The sequence below is a fragment of the Salvelinus sp. IW2-2015 genome, linkage group LG11 (assembly GCF_002910315.2).
Source record: "Salvelinus sp. IW2-2015 linkage group LG11, ASM291031v2, whole genome shotgun sequence".
Classification (NCBI taxonomy): Eukaryota; Metazoa; Chordata; class Actinopteri; order Salmoniformes; family Salmonidae; genus Salvelinus; species Salvelinus sp. IW2-2015.
Genome location: NC_036851.1, coordinates 42,949,124 through 42,961,193, shown reverse-complemented (window position 1 = coordinate 42,961,193; position 12,070 = coordinate 42,949,124). Strand labels below are relative to the sequence as shown.

Genomic DNA, 12,070 nt, shown 5'->3' with positions numbered 1-12,070 from the left:
TATTAGTTTGTTTATTTTTTTATGTAGTAGGTTAAAAAATGTACCCCAAAGGTTATTAACAAAAGGTTGAAAGGAACCTTACAAAGGGAAGAACTTTGAGAGAAACTTACTGCGGGGTTCCACACGGTTTCTTTTTGAAGAACTTATAGGCGGTTCCCCCCCAACGTTTAATTTTGAAGAACTTATAGGGTTCCCACAGTTCATTTTGAAGAACTTATAGGGTCCCCACGGTTCATTTTGAAAACTATAGGGGTTCCCCCACGGTTTCATTTGAGAAAGAACTATAGGGGTTCCCCACGCTTTCAATTTTGAAGAACTTATAGGGTTCCCCACGGTTCATTTTGAAGAACTTATTATAGGGCGTTCCCCACGGTTTCATTTTGAAAGAACTTATAGGGGTCCCCCACGGTTTTTCATTTTTGAAGAACTTATAGGGGTTCCCCCACGGTTTCATTTTGAAGAACTTATCACGGTTCATTTAGCTTATGGTCCCACGTTTCATTGAAAGAACTATAGGCGGTCCCCCATTATCCTCTGGCGTGTTGATGTTAATGTGTTGATGCTCTCCATATCCATAGCCAGAATGATTTTGCAGTGCATGGTGATCGAACAGGTTTCTCCAAAAATGTAATTATTCTGATAATTAACAAAACACACAACAGTATTCAAACCTTGGTTTTTGTGGTGAATGTGAATGAAAAAAACTGTTTTGATAACAGTTTTCATATACATACRTTGTCCATAATGTAGAGGTCTATGGGATTTTCATTGAAGAGGTAAAGGAGGTGGATGGTAAATGTGATCCCCATAACATACCAATACCAATACCTTTGTATGCCTCCTTGTCTGTATATCTGCAGACACAGACAGAAAAGTTAGCAGTTCAATTATCTGCACCCAATACAGCTAGCCTTCAACATATTCTTATAGCCTGCATATTCTTACTTCTCCGTTGATTGATATCCATTGAATTGTGTCCATTCTCTGTTTTAGAAATAKTTGTACAAATATGAAAAGATAGATGGTATCATCATAAAACAATATCCGTTTAGATCATACAAGGGACAAAYCTTACCTTAAATTGAGGAGATCTTTACATTTTTCAGTTAAGTGCCTTCACCTGCTGTCCTTTCAAATTCAAATCCTAATGTTTCAGTTGGGCAGTTAGGTTCCTGCATGAACCCCAACCAACTAAGGAGGTTCCTTGATGAACCCCACCTCCCATGGGGTTCTTGGAATAACCTTTTGCGGACCATTTTCCGTGCCAAGACCACTAAGRTTCTTCTGAAAACTTTGAGGATCTTAGAAGAACCCTTGTTGAATCCCACATTTTGTGTGTACTTCCTACAAGAGCACAAAATGTGTAGGCTACATTTCAAGCTGTCTTTAAAAAGCCAGTCAAGTAAAAGCTTATGTTGTAATTTGAGACAGGTTTGAATATGCAAACAAGCCAATAGTCAGAGGGGTAGCATATATTGTCTAATTCTCTGTATGTTAATAATCATTAATTGTAGAGCTTTTAGACAGGTTTCTTCCATCATGCAACACAAAATAATACAATTTACAGTTACCTATTTGGACCATGGTGTTACAAACTAAGTAAAACATAATTCGATAATGTCAAGCCCTTCTTAATTTAAAAAAGTTTTTAAAAGTCTCATGGAATGTAGGCCTACATTGAACACCACATATACAGTTGAAGTCGGAAGTTTACATACACTTAGGTTGGAGTCATTAAAACCTGTTTTTCAACCACTCCACAAATKTATTGTTAACAACCTATAGTTTTGGCAAGTCGGTTAGGAMATCTACTTGGTGCATGACACAAGTAAWTTTTCCAACAATTGTTTACAGTCAGATTATTTCAMTTATAATTCACTGTATCATAATTCCAGTGGGTCAGAAGCTTACAAACACTAAGTTGACTGTGCCTTTAAACAGCTTGGRAAATTCCAGAAAATGATGTCATGGCTTTAGAAGCTTCTGATTGACATCATTTGAGTCAATTGGAGATATACCTGTGGATGTACTGGTGCTTCAGGTTGGGAATGGTGTCTCATTGGGCCTACTTCCTTCCGGCATTGACAAGGGCTCAGCCTCCGCCCTCCCTTTTTTCCTCAAACATAAAAAAACTCTTATGGTTGACTTATAGACGGCATCCAATAACAGTTTTCTATGTTTTGGTGTGATAAATTACAAATAACAAAGAAACACACACAGGCCAAGACTCAGAAAAAAAATTGTAGACCTCACAACAACGCTTCTGATTCCAAATACACTTGATACAAACAATTTCCAAAACGCACCCAGGAGGTAATACGTTACTCACAGCACTCAGAGGACATTTTCTTTGTCTTCTCTCTTTTTTTCTTATCTTTCTTTCTTCTCCTTTCTCTTCTCTTCTCTTCACCTATATCTCTCTTTCTTCTCTCTTTTTTATCTCATTCTTGTTATATTGACCCACCTTCTATTATCTGGTTATTCTCGCTCACCCCCTCTTCTCTCCACTACTCTCCTCTCCTGCTCTTCTCCTTCTTTCCGCACCCACAGTTAAACCCACTCTCTCTTTCTTCTCTATGTGGATCCCTTCCTTCTTACTCCTTTCTTCTCTTTTTTTCTTTCTTCTCTTTCCTTCTTTTCTTCTTTTCTTTCCTTTCTTCCTTTCCTTCCTCTCTTTCTTTTCTTCTTCTACTCTCTGCTGTTCTCTCTACTCTCCAGTTCCATCTTTCACGAATCGTCTCATTTCTCTCTTTCCTTTCCTCCTCTCCTTTTCTCTTCTTTCTTTCTCTTTCTTCTTTTCTCTCTTTCTCCTCCAAAAAAAGGAGTACGATCTTTATTGTTCCCCATGCCAGTGGCAGTTTGCAAAAACAACCGCTGAACAGAACGATGTTGGAAGGAGAACAAATCAGCGGTCTTCTGCTCCTTGCTCTGGGGCTGAGGTAGACTATGTGGGGAAGCGTAGCCTCCTGCTTCCTCGCTGTGCTGACAAGCCGTTGCACCAAAAGAGAGTGTGGACATAAAGTACTGTAGCTGCCGGCAGCAGCGGAAGGTCCAGAACAACAGGAACGGACCTTGTAAATGCTGGAGGAACAGGTACAAAAGTATCTATATCCACAGTAAAACAAGGTCCGATAACGACATAACCTGAAAGGCCCACTCAGCAAGGGAAGAAGCACGCTCCAAAACCGACCATAAAAAGCAGACTTATGGTGTGCAACTGCACATGGGGACAAAGATCGTACCTTTGGAAGAAATGTCCTCTGGTGATGAAACAAAAATAGACACTGTTTTGGCCATAATGACCATCGTTATGTTTGGAGGAAAAAAAGGGGGAGAGCTGGCAGCCGAAGAACACCATCCAACCGGTGAAGCACGGGTGGTGGCAGCATCATGTTGTGGGGATGCTTTGCTGCAGGAGGTACTGGTGCACTTCACAAAATAGGTACATCATGAGGAAGGAAAATTATGTGGATATATTGAAGCACCATCTCAAGACATCAGTCAGGAAGTTACAGCTTGGTCGCAAATAGGTCTTCCAAATGGACAAATATTCTTCCTAAGTTGTGGCAAAATGGCTTAAGGACAACAAAGTCAAGGTATTGGAGTGGCCATCACAAAGCCCTGACCTCAAGCCTATAGAAAATGTGTGGGCAGAACTGAAAAAAAGTGTGCGAGCAAGGACGCCTACAAACCTGATTCAGTTACACCAGCTGTCAGGAGGAATGGGCCAACATTCACCCAGCTTATTGTGGGAACCTTGTGGAAGGCTACCAGAAACATTTGACCCAAGTTAAATAATATAAAGGCAATGCCACCAAATATTAATTGAGTGTATGTAAACTTCTGACCCACTGGGAATGTGATGAAAGAAAGAAATAAAAGCTGAAATAAATCATTCTCTCTACTATTATTCTGACATTTCACATTCTTAAAATAAAGTGGTGATCCTAACTGACCTAAGACAGGGATTTTTTTACTAGGATTAAATGTCAGGATTTGTGAAAAACTCAGTTTAAATGTATTTGGCTTAGGTGTATGTAAACTTCATACTTCAACTGTAGGCTACTGTAGACTATATCATAGAAATCAAAAGTTATTTCCATGTGAAAATATTCTGGTGTTTTCTCCAGCTCAAATAGCCTATTGTCTACCACAGGAGGCTGCTGAAGGGGAAAAGGCTCACAATAATGGCCGGATAACATGGAAATGGAAACCATGTGTTTGATGTATTTGATACCATTCCACCTATTCCACTCCAGTCATTACCACAAGCCCGTTCTTCCCAATTAAGGTTCCCCCAACCTCCTGTGTTTTCTATTGTCTAAAACTGTAAGGGTACAGCCTCACTGTTCACTGTAAACGCACGGCGGAAAATTCTCACAATGTTCAAGTTGCTCACAACACGTAGAATTTGATCAGTGCTCCAAAAAATGTGAGGTAACATGGGTTGCAACCCCCCTTTTGCTCTTAGAACAGGCTCAATTCGTCAGGGCATGGACTCTACAAGGTGTCGAAAGTGGTCCACAGGGATGCTGGCCCATGTTGACGCCAATGCTTCCCACAGTCCTTTGGGTGGTGGACCATTCTTGATACACATGGGAAACTGTTGAGTGTGAAAAATCCAGCAGCATTGCAGTTTTTGACACAAACCGGTGCGCCTGGCAGCTACTACCATACCCTGTTCAAAGGCACTTCAATCTTTTTTTCTTCTTACAATTCCCCCTCTGAATGGCACACATACACAATCCATGTCTCAATTGTCTCAAGGCTGAAAAATCGTTCTTTAACTTGTCTCCTCCCCTTCATCTACACTGATTGAGGTCGATTTAACAAGTGACACCAATAAGGGATCATAGCTTACACGTGGATTAACCTGGTCAGTCTATGTCATGGAAAGAGCTGTTCATAATGTTTTGTACACTCAGTGTATAGCATGTTACCAAAAAACATGATCTTTTTCTTTTACATGTATATGCCTGTCAACTCCATGCAGTGATTTGATAGTGAAAAAACACACCAATCTTTTGAATAATTTATTTAAACAATAAAAGCAAATTTACCAACATTTCTTAAAATGTATATAGCGTTTTAAGTTAAAAAAATGAAATGTATGTAGCAACCGCCGATTGCTCCTTTAATGCCAAACTTAGGCCCATGGCACATCCATCTCTCTTTCTACCCCTCTCTCTCTCTCCCTCCTCCCCAAACATTGAGAATGTATCCACAATATAGCACACTAAGGACAGTCCACTATACACGTGTGTAGACCAGTCTTTCTCAACCCAGTCATCAGGGACCACCAGTCGTTCATGACAAAATCTCTGAGATGAATGTAGGATATAATGTTATGGTTAAAACTTCCTTACTAATCATGATCTATATGACCATTTTGTCTTTGTTCACATGTCTTTGTATATTTGTATCCTAAACCATATGTATTACTATAAATATAATTAGCATTTAAAGAATCAATAACCAGCACATATTAATTGTGGTATWTTGAGATTAAGTGGAATGAGGAAATGTCCCCTCTTCCGAAAATTCAAAAATAAATTGTCTGTGTGATATTTATCAGAGTTAAGGATATAAACATCCTCTTTACAGGAATTGTTCTATTCGTTGTGTCCAACACCCAAACTTGTGGGTTGTGCCAATTTTGTCATTTATTTACATATGAATCCTGTACAGCACTCAGGGGCTTTTTGGTAACTTCAATCCTCTGACTGTGGAACTCTGTGAAGTCTCTTCACTCCAACTGATGGAGCCGATGCCAGAGCTGAGGGATGTGGTGTCATAGCTGCACACAGATCGCATTGAGCTGTAGAAAGAGGTTCCCAGTGATGATGTGTCAGATATGGAACCTCCACTCACTGTAGGGGAAAGTAACGTTGGACAGTAAGTACTTACTATCGTTACAAAATTGTGAAAAGCTATATACTTTTAAAAATGTTAGAGCCTTGTCATTCATAAAAAACAGAATTACTAGTGTGAAAGCCATTGACACATTTACTATATCAGTTAGTTATTACAAAAAAATATATTGGACTAGCCATTATTCCATATTGTTTCTGCTTGGCAGTATGAATGGCTATAATACTCACTTCTTGGAGCAGGAAGGTCAATGCTTCATGCTCCTCTTACTGGCTCTGGTAGTTCGTTCAGGAAACTCCGGGTCATCCTCTGAAGCTTGAAACACTTCTCTGTTTCCTGCCAACATATCCATGGCAGATTGGGGAGGGGCAGAGGTGGAGGCCTGAGAGGGTGGAGGAGGTGGTGGGGCTTGACTACGGATCTCCTCCTTGACGGCCTCCACCCCTCCTTTCCTCTCGATGAAGTCGTTGATGAMCATGAAGGTCTTCTTGTCTTTGAGCTGGGCCTCAGAGATGCCACACATGTCAAACAGGTTCTTCAGCTCTGGGTCCAGGTTATTGAAATCTAAGCCTGTGTTTGGGTCCAAGCCCACATGGTGTAATCTCTGTCCTCGCAGGACCCAACACTCTCCTCCTGGTCTATCCGGGTGGATCCTTTCATTCACTGAGAAAACAGAAGTCAGTAGAGCGAAACACTTTCAGCTTCTCAGTGAAACAGTCTGGAGTCACACTATAGTGCTGTTCACCTATGGGGACTGTCTGGGAGACACAACCATTGGGCAGCACATTGAGAGTGAAGGGCAGGCCGTCCATGGCTTGTTAGAAATGTGGAAACAGGTATCATGTGTTCAACAATAAAGAACAGGGGTGATGGCACACAGTCCCAGAGCTGCTGGAGAAGATAGAGGACATGGTGGAAGGAAACAGAGGAGGCCATTATGAGAAAGATGAAATAGAAACTCCCACCACCAGCAGCCGCCCCAGACACACCACATCAAGAAGAAGGTGAAGAAAGCCATGGGCAAGGGGAAGAAGCTCACCTGGGCAGAAAAAGACACCCAAGCAACTTCCAGCATGTCGACCATGTGGGCTTGGACCCAAACACAGGCTTAGATTTCAATAACCTGGACCCAGAAGCTGAAGAACCTGTTTGACATGTGTGGCATCTCTGAGGCCCAGCTCAAAGACAAGAAGACTCATGGTCATCAACGACTTCATCGAGAGGAAAGGAGGGGTGGAGGCTCAAGGAGGAGATCCGTAGTCAAGCCCCACCACCTCCTCCACCCTCTCAGGCCTCCACCTCTGCCCCTCCCCACTCTCCCCCCTCCAAGCCTGGCACCTTAAGACTCCCCACTCATTTCCGCCCCCCATCAGAAGGGTGCACTCCAACTCTCTGAGCTGAGGATTGTGCTGCTGGGGTACAGAGGAGCTGGGATGAGTTCAGCAGGAAACACCATCCTGGGCAGAGAAGAGTTTGCGTTAGGGACAACCATTCAGTGTTTGAAGAGACAAGGAAAAGTAGCAGGACGGCAGGTCACTGTGGTAGCACAATCCAGGATGGTGGAGGAATCACACTGTAGAGGAGACTCCAGAGCTGGTTAAAGATCATATTGTGAACAGTGTGTATCTCTGTCCTCCAGGACCCCACATCTCTCTCCTGGTCATACGGGTGGATCCTTCATTCACTGAGAAAACAGAAAGTCAGTAGAGGAACACCTTGAGCTTCTCAGTAAGACAGTCTGGAGTCACACTATAGTGCTGTTCACCTATGGGGACTGTCTGGGAGACACAACCATTGGGCAGCACATTGAGAGTGAAGGGCAGGCCGTCCAATGGCTTGTTGAGAAATGTGGAAACAGGTATCATGTGTTCAACAATAAGAACAGGGGTGATGGCACACAAGTCACAGAGCTGCTGGAGAAGATAGAGGACATGGTGGAAGGAAACAGAGGAGGCCATTATGAGAAGATGAAATAGAAAACTCCCACCACCAGCAGCCGCCCCAGACACACATCAAGAAGAAGGTGAAGAAAGCCATGGGCAAGGGGAAGAAGCTCACCTGGGCAGAAAAAGACACCCCAAGCAACTTCCAGCATGTCGACCATGTGGGCTTGGACCCAAACACAGGCTTAGATTTCAATAACCTGGACCCAGACTGAAGAACCTGTTTGACATGTGTGGCATCTCTGAGGCCAGCTCAAAGACAAGAAGACCTTCAGGTCATCAACGACTTCATCGAGAGGAAGGAGGGGTGGAGGCCGTCAAGGAGGAGATCCGTAGTCAAGCCCCACCACCTCCTCCACCCTCCTCAGGCCTCCACCTCTGCCCCTCCCCATCTCCCCCCTCCAAGCCGGCTGACCTTAAGACTCCCACTCACTCTTTCCGCCCCCCATCAGAAGGGGTGCACTCCAACTCTCTGAGCTGAGGATTGTGCTGCTGGGGTACAGAGGAGCTGGGATGAGTTAGCAGGAAACACCATCCTGGGCAAGAGAAGAGTTTGCGTTAGGGACAACCATTCAGTGTTTGAAGAGACAAGGAAAAGTAGCAGGACGGCAGGTCACTGTGGTAGACAATCCAGGATGGTGAGAAATCACACTGTAGAGGAGACTCCAGAGCTGGTTAAAGATCATATTGTGAACAGTGTGTATCTCTGTCCTCCAGGACCCACACTTCCTCCTGGTCATACGGGTGGATCCTTCATTCACTGAGAAAAACAGAAAGTCAGTAGAGGAACACTTGAGCTTCTCAGTAAGACAGTCTGGAGTCACACTATAGTGCTGTTCACCTATGGGGACTGTCTGGGAGACACAACCATTGGGCAGCACATTGAGAGTGAAGGGCAGGCCGTCAATGGCTTGTTGAGAAATGTGGAAACAGGTATCATGTGTTCAACAATAAGAACAGGGGTGATGGCACACAAGTCACAGAGCTGCTGGAGAAGATAGAGGACATGGTGGAAGGAAACAGAGGAGGCCATTATGAGAAAGATGAAATAGAAAACTCCCACCACCGCAGCCGCCCAGACACACCACATCAGAAGAAGGTGAAGAAAGCCATGGGCAAGGGGAAGAAGCTCACCTGGGCAGAAAAAGACACCCCAAGCAACTTCCAGCATGTCGCCATGTGGGCTTGGACCCAAACACAGGCTTAGATTTCAATAACTGGACCAAGAACTGAAGAACTCTGTTTGACATGTGTGGCATCTCTGAGGCCCAGCTCAAAGACAAGAAGACCTTCAAGGTCATCAACGACTTCATCGAGAGGAAAGGAGGGGTGGAGGCCGTCAAGGAGGAGATCCGTAGTCAAGCCCACCACCTCCTCCACTCTCTCAGGCCTCCACCTCTGCCCCTCCCCACTCTCCCCCCTCCAAGCCTGGCACCTTAAGACTCCCCACTCATTTCCCGCCACCCATCAGAAGGGTGCACTCCAACTCTCTGAGCTGAGGATTGTGCTGCTGGGGTACAGAGGAGCTGGGATGAGTTCAGCAGGAAACACCATCCTGGGCAGAGAAGAGTTTGCGTTGGGACAACCATTCAGTGTTTGAAGAGACAAGGAAAAGTAGCAGGACGGCAGGTCACTGTGGTAGACAATCCAGGATGGTGGAGGAATCACACTGTAGAGGAGACTCCAGAGCTGGTTAAAGATCATATTGTGAACAGTGTGTATCTCTGTCCTCCAGGACCCCACACTCTCCTCCTGGTCATACGGGTGGATCCTTCATTCACTGAGAAAAACAGAAAGTCAGTAGAGGAACACCTTGAGCTTCTCAGTAAGACAGTCTGGAGTCACACTATAGTGCTGTTCACCTATGGGGACTGTCTGGGAGACACAACCATTGGGCAGCACATTGAGAGTGAAGGCAGGCCGTCCAATGGCTTGTTGAGAAATGTGGAAACAGGTATCATGTGTTAACAATAAGAACAGGGGTGATGCACAAGTCACAGAGCTGCTGGAGAAGATAGAGGACATGGTGGAAGGAAACAGAGGAGGCCATTATGAGAAGATGAATAGAAATACCACCACCAGCAGCGCGCCCAGACACACCACATCAAGAAGAAGGTGAAGAAAGCCATGGGCAAGGGGAAGAAGCTCACTGGGCAGAAAAAGACACCCCAAGCAACTTCCAGCATGTCGGCCATGTGGGCTTGGACCCAAACACAGGCTTAGATTTCAATAACCTGGACCCAGAACTGAAGAACCTGTTTGACATGTGTGGCATCTCTGAGGCCCAGCTCAAAGACAAGAAGACCTTCAAGGTCATCAACGACTTCATCGAGAGGAAAGGAGGGGTGGAGGCCGTCAAGGAGGAGATCCGTAGTCAAGCCCCACCACCTCCTCCACTCTCTCAGGCCTCCACCTCTGCCCCTCCCCACTCTCCCCCTCCAAGCCTGGCACCTTAAGACTCCCCACTCATTTCCCGCCACCATCAGAAGGGGTGCACTCCAACTCTCTGAGCTGAGGATTGTGCTGCTGGGGTACAGAGGAGCTGGGATGAGTTCAGCAGGAAACACCATCCTGGGCAGAGAAGAGTTTGCGTTAGGGACAACCATTCAGTGTTTGAAGAGACAAGGAAAAGTAGCAGGACGGCAGGTCACTGTGGTAGACAATCCAGGATGGTGGAGGAATCACACTGTAGAGGAGACTCCAGAGCTGGTTAAAGATCATATTGTGAACAGTGTGTATCTCTGTCCTCCAGGACCCCACACTCTCTCTCCTGGTCATACGGGTGGATCCTTCATTCACTGAGAAAAACAGAAAGTCAGTAGAGGAACACCTTGAGCTTCTCAGTAAGACAGTCTGGAGTCACACTATAGTGCTGTTCACCTATGGGGACTGTCTGGGAGACACAACCATTGGGCAGCACATTGAGAGGTGAAGGGCAGGCCGTCCAATGGCTTGTTGAGAAATGTGGAAACAGGTATCATGTGTTCAACAATAAGAACAGGGGTGATGGCACACAAGTCACAGAGCTGCAAAGAAGAGGACATGGTGGAAGGAGAAGGAAACAGAGGAGGCATTATGAGAAAGATGAAATAGAAAACTCCCACCACCAGCAGCCGCCCCAGACACACCACATCAAGAAGAAGGTGAAGAAAGCCATGGGCAAGGGGAAGAAGCTCACCTGGGCAGAAAAAAGACACCCCAAGCAACTTCCAGCATGTCGGCCATGTGGGCTTGGACCCAAACACAGGCTTAGATTTCAATAACCTGGACCCAGAGCTGAAGAACCTGTTTGACATGTGTGGCATCTCTGAGGCCCAGCTCAAAGACAAGAAGACCTTCAAGGTCATCAACGACTTCATCGAGAGGAAAGGAGGGGTGGAGGCGTCAAGGAGGAGATCCGTAGTCAAGCCCCACCACCTCCTCCACCTCTCTCAGGCCTCCACCTCTGCCCCTCCCCACTCTCCCCCCTCCAAGCCTGGCACCTTAAGCTCCCCACTCATTTCCCGCCCCCATCAGAAGGGTGCACTCCAACTCTCTGAGCTGAGGATTGTGCTGCTGGGTGTACAGAGGACTGGGATAGTTCAGCAGGAAACACCATCCTGGGCAGAGAAGAGTTTGCTTTAGGGACAACCGCTTCGTGTTTGAAGAGACAAGGAAAAGTAGCAGGACGGCAGGTCACTGTGGTAGACAATCCAGGATGGTGGAGGAATCACACTGTAGAGGAGACTCCAGAGCTGGTTAAAGATCAATTGTGAACAGTGTGTATCTCTGTCCTCCAGGACCCCACACTCTCCTCCTGGTCATACGGGTGGATCCTTCATTCACTGAGAAAAACAGAAAGTCAGTAGAGGAACACCTTGAGCTTCTCAGTAAGACAGTCTGGAGTCACACTATAGTGCTGTTCACCTATGGGGACTGTCTGGGAGAACAACCATTGGGCAGCACATTGAGAGTGAAGGGCAGGCCGTCCAATGGCTTGTTGAGAAATGTGGAAACAGGTATCATGTGTTCAACAATAAGAACAGGGGTGATGGCACACAAGTCACAGGCTGCTGGAGAAGATAGAGGACATGGTGGAAGGAAAAGAGGAGGCCATTATGAAAGGATGAAATAGAAAACTCCCACCACCAGCAGCCGCCCCAGACACACCACATCAAGAAGAAGGTGAAGAAAGCCATGGGCAAGGGGAAAGAAGCTCACCTGGGCAGAAAAAGACACCCAAGCAACTTCAGCAGTGTCGCATGTGGGCTTGGACC

At 45.5% G+C, this 12,070-nt stretch overlaps 2 pseudogenes; both read left to right on the top strand.

Annotated features, from left to right (window-relative positions):
- The first annotated feature begins 6,887 nt into the window (after positions 1–6,887).
- Positions 6,888–9,933, top strand: LOC111970747 (GTPase IMAP family member 8-like; annotated as a pseudogene).
- Positions 9,934–10,078: 145 nt separating this feature from the next.
- Positions 10,079–11,923, top strand: LOC139028441 (GTPase IMAP family member 8-like; annotated as a pseudogene).
- The last annotated feature ends 147 nt before the right edge of the window (positions 11,924–12,070 follow it).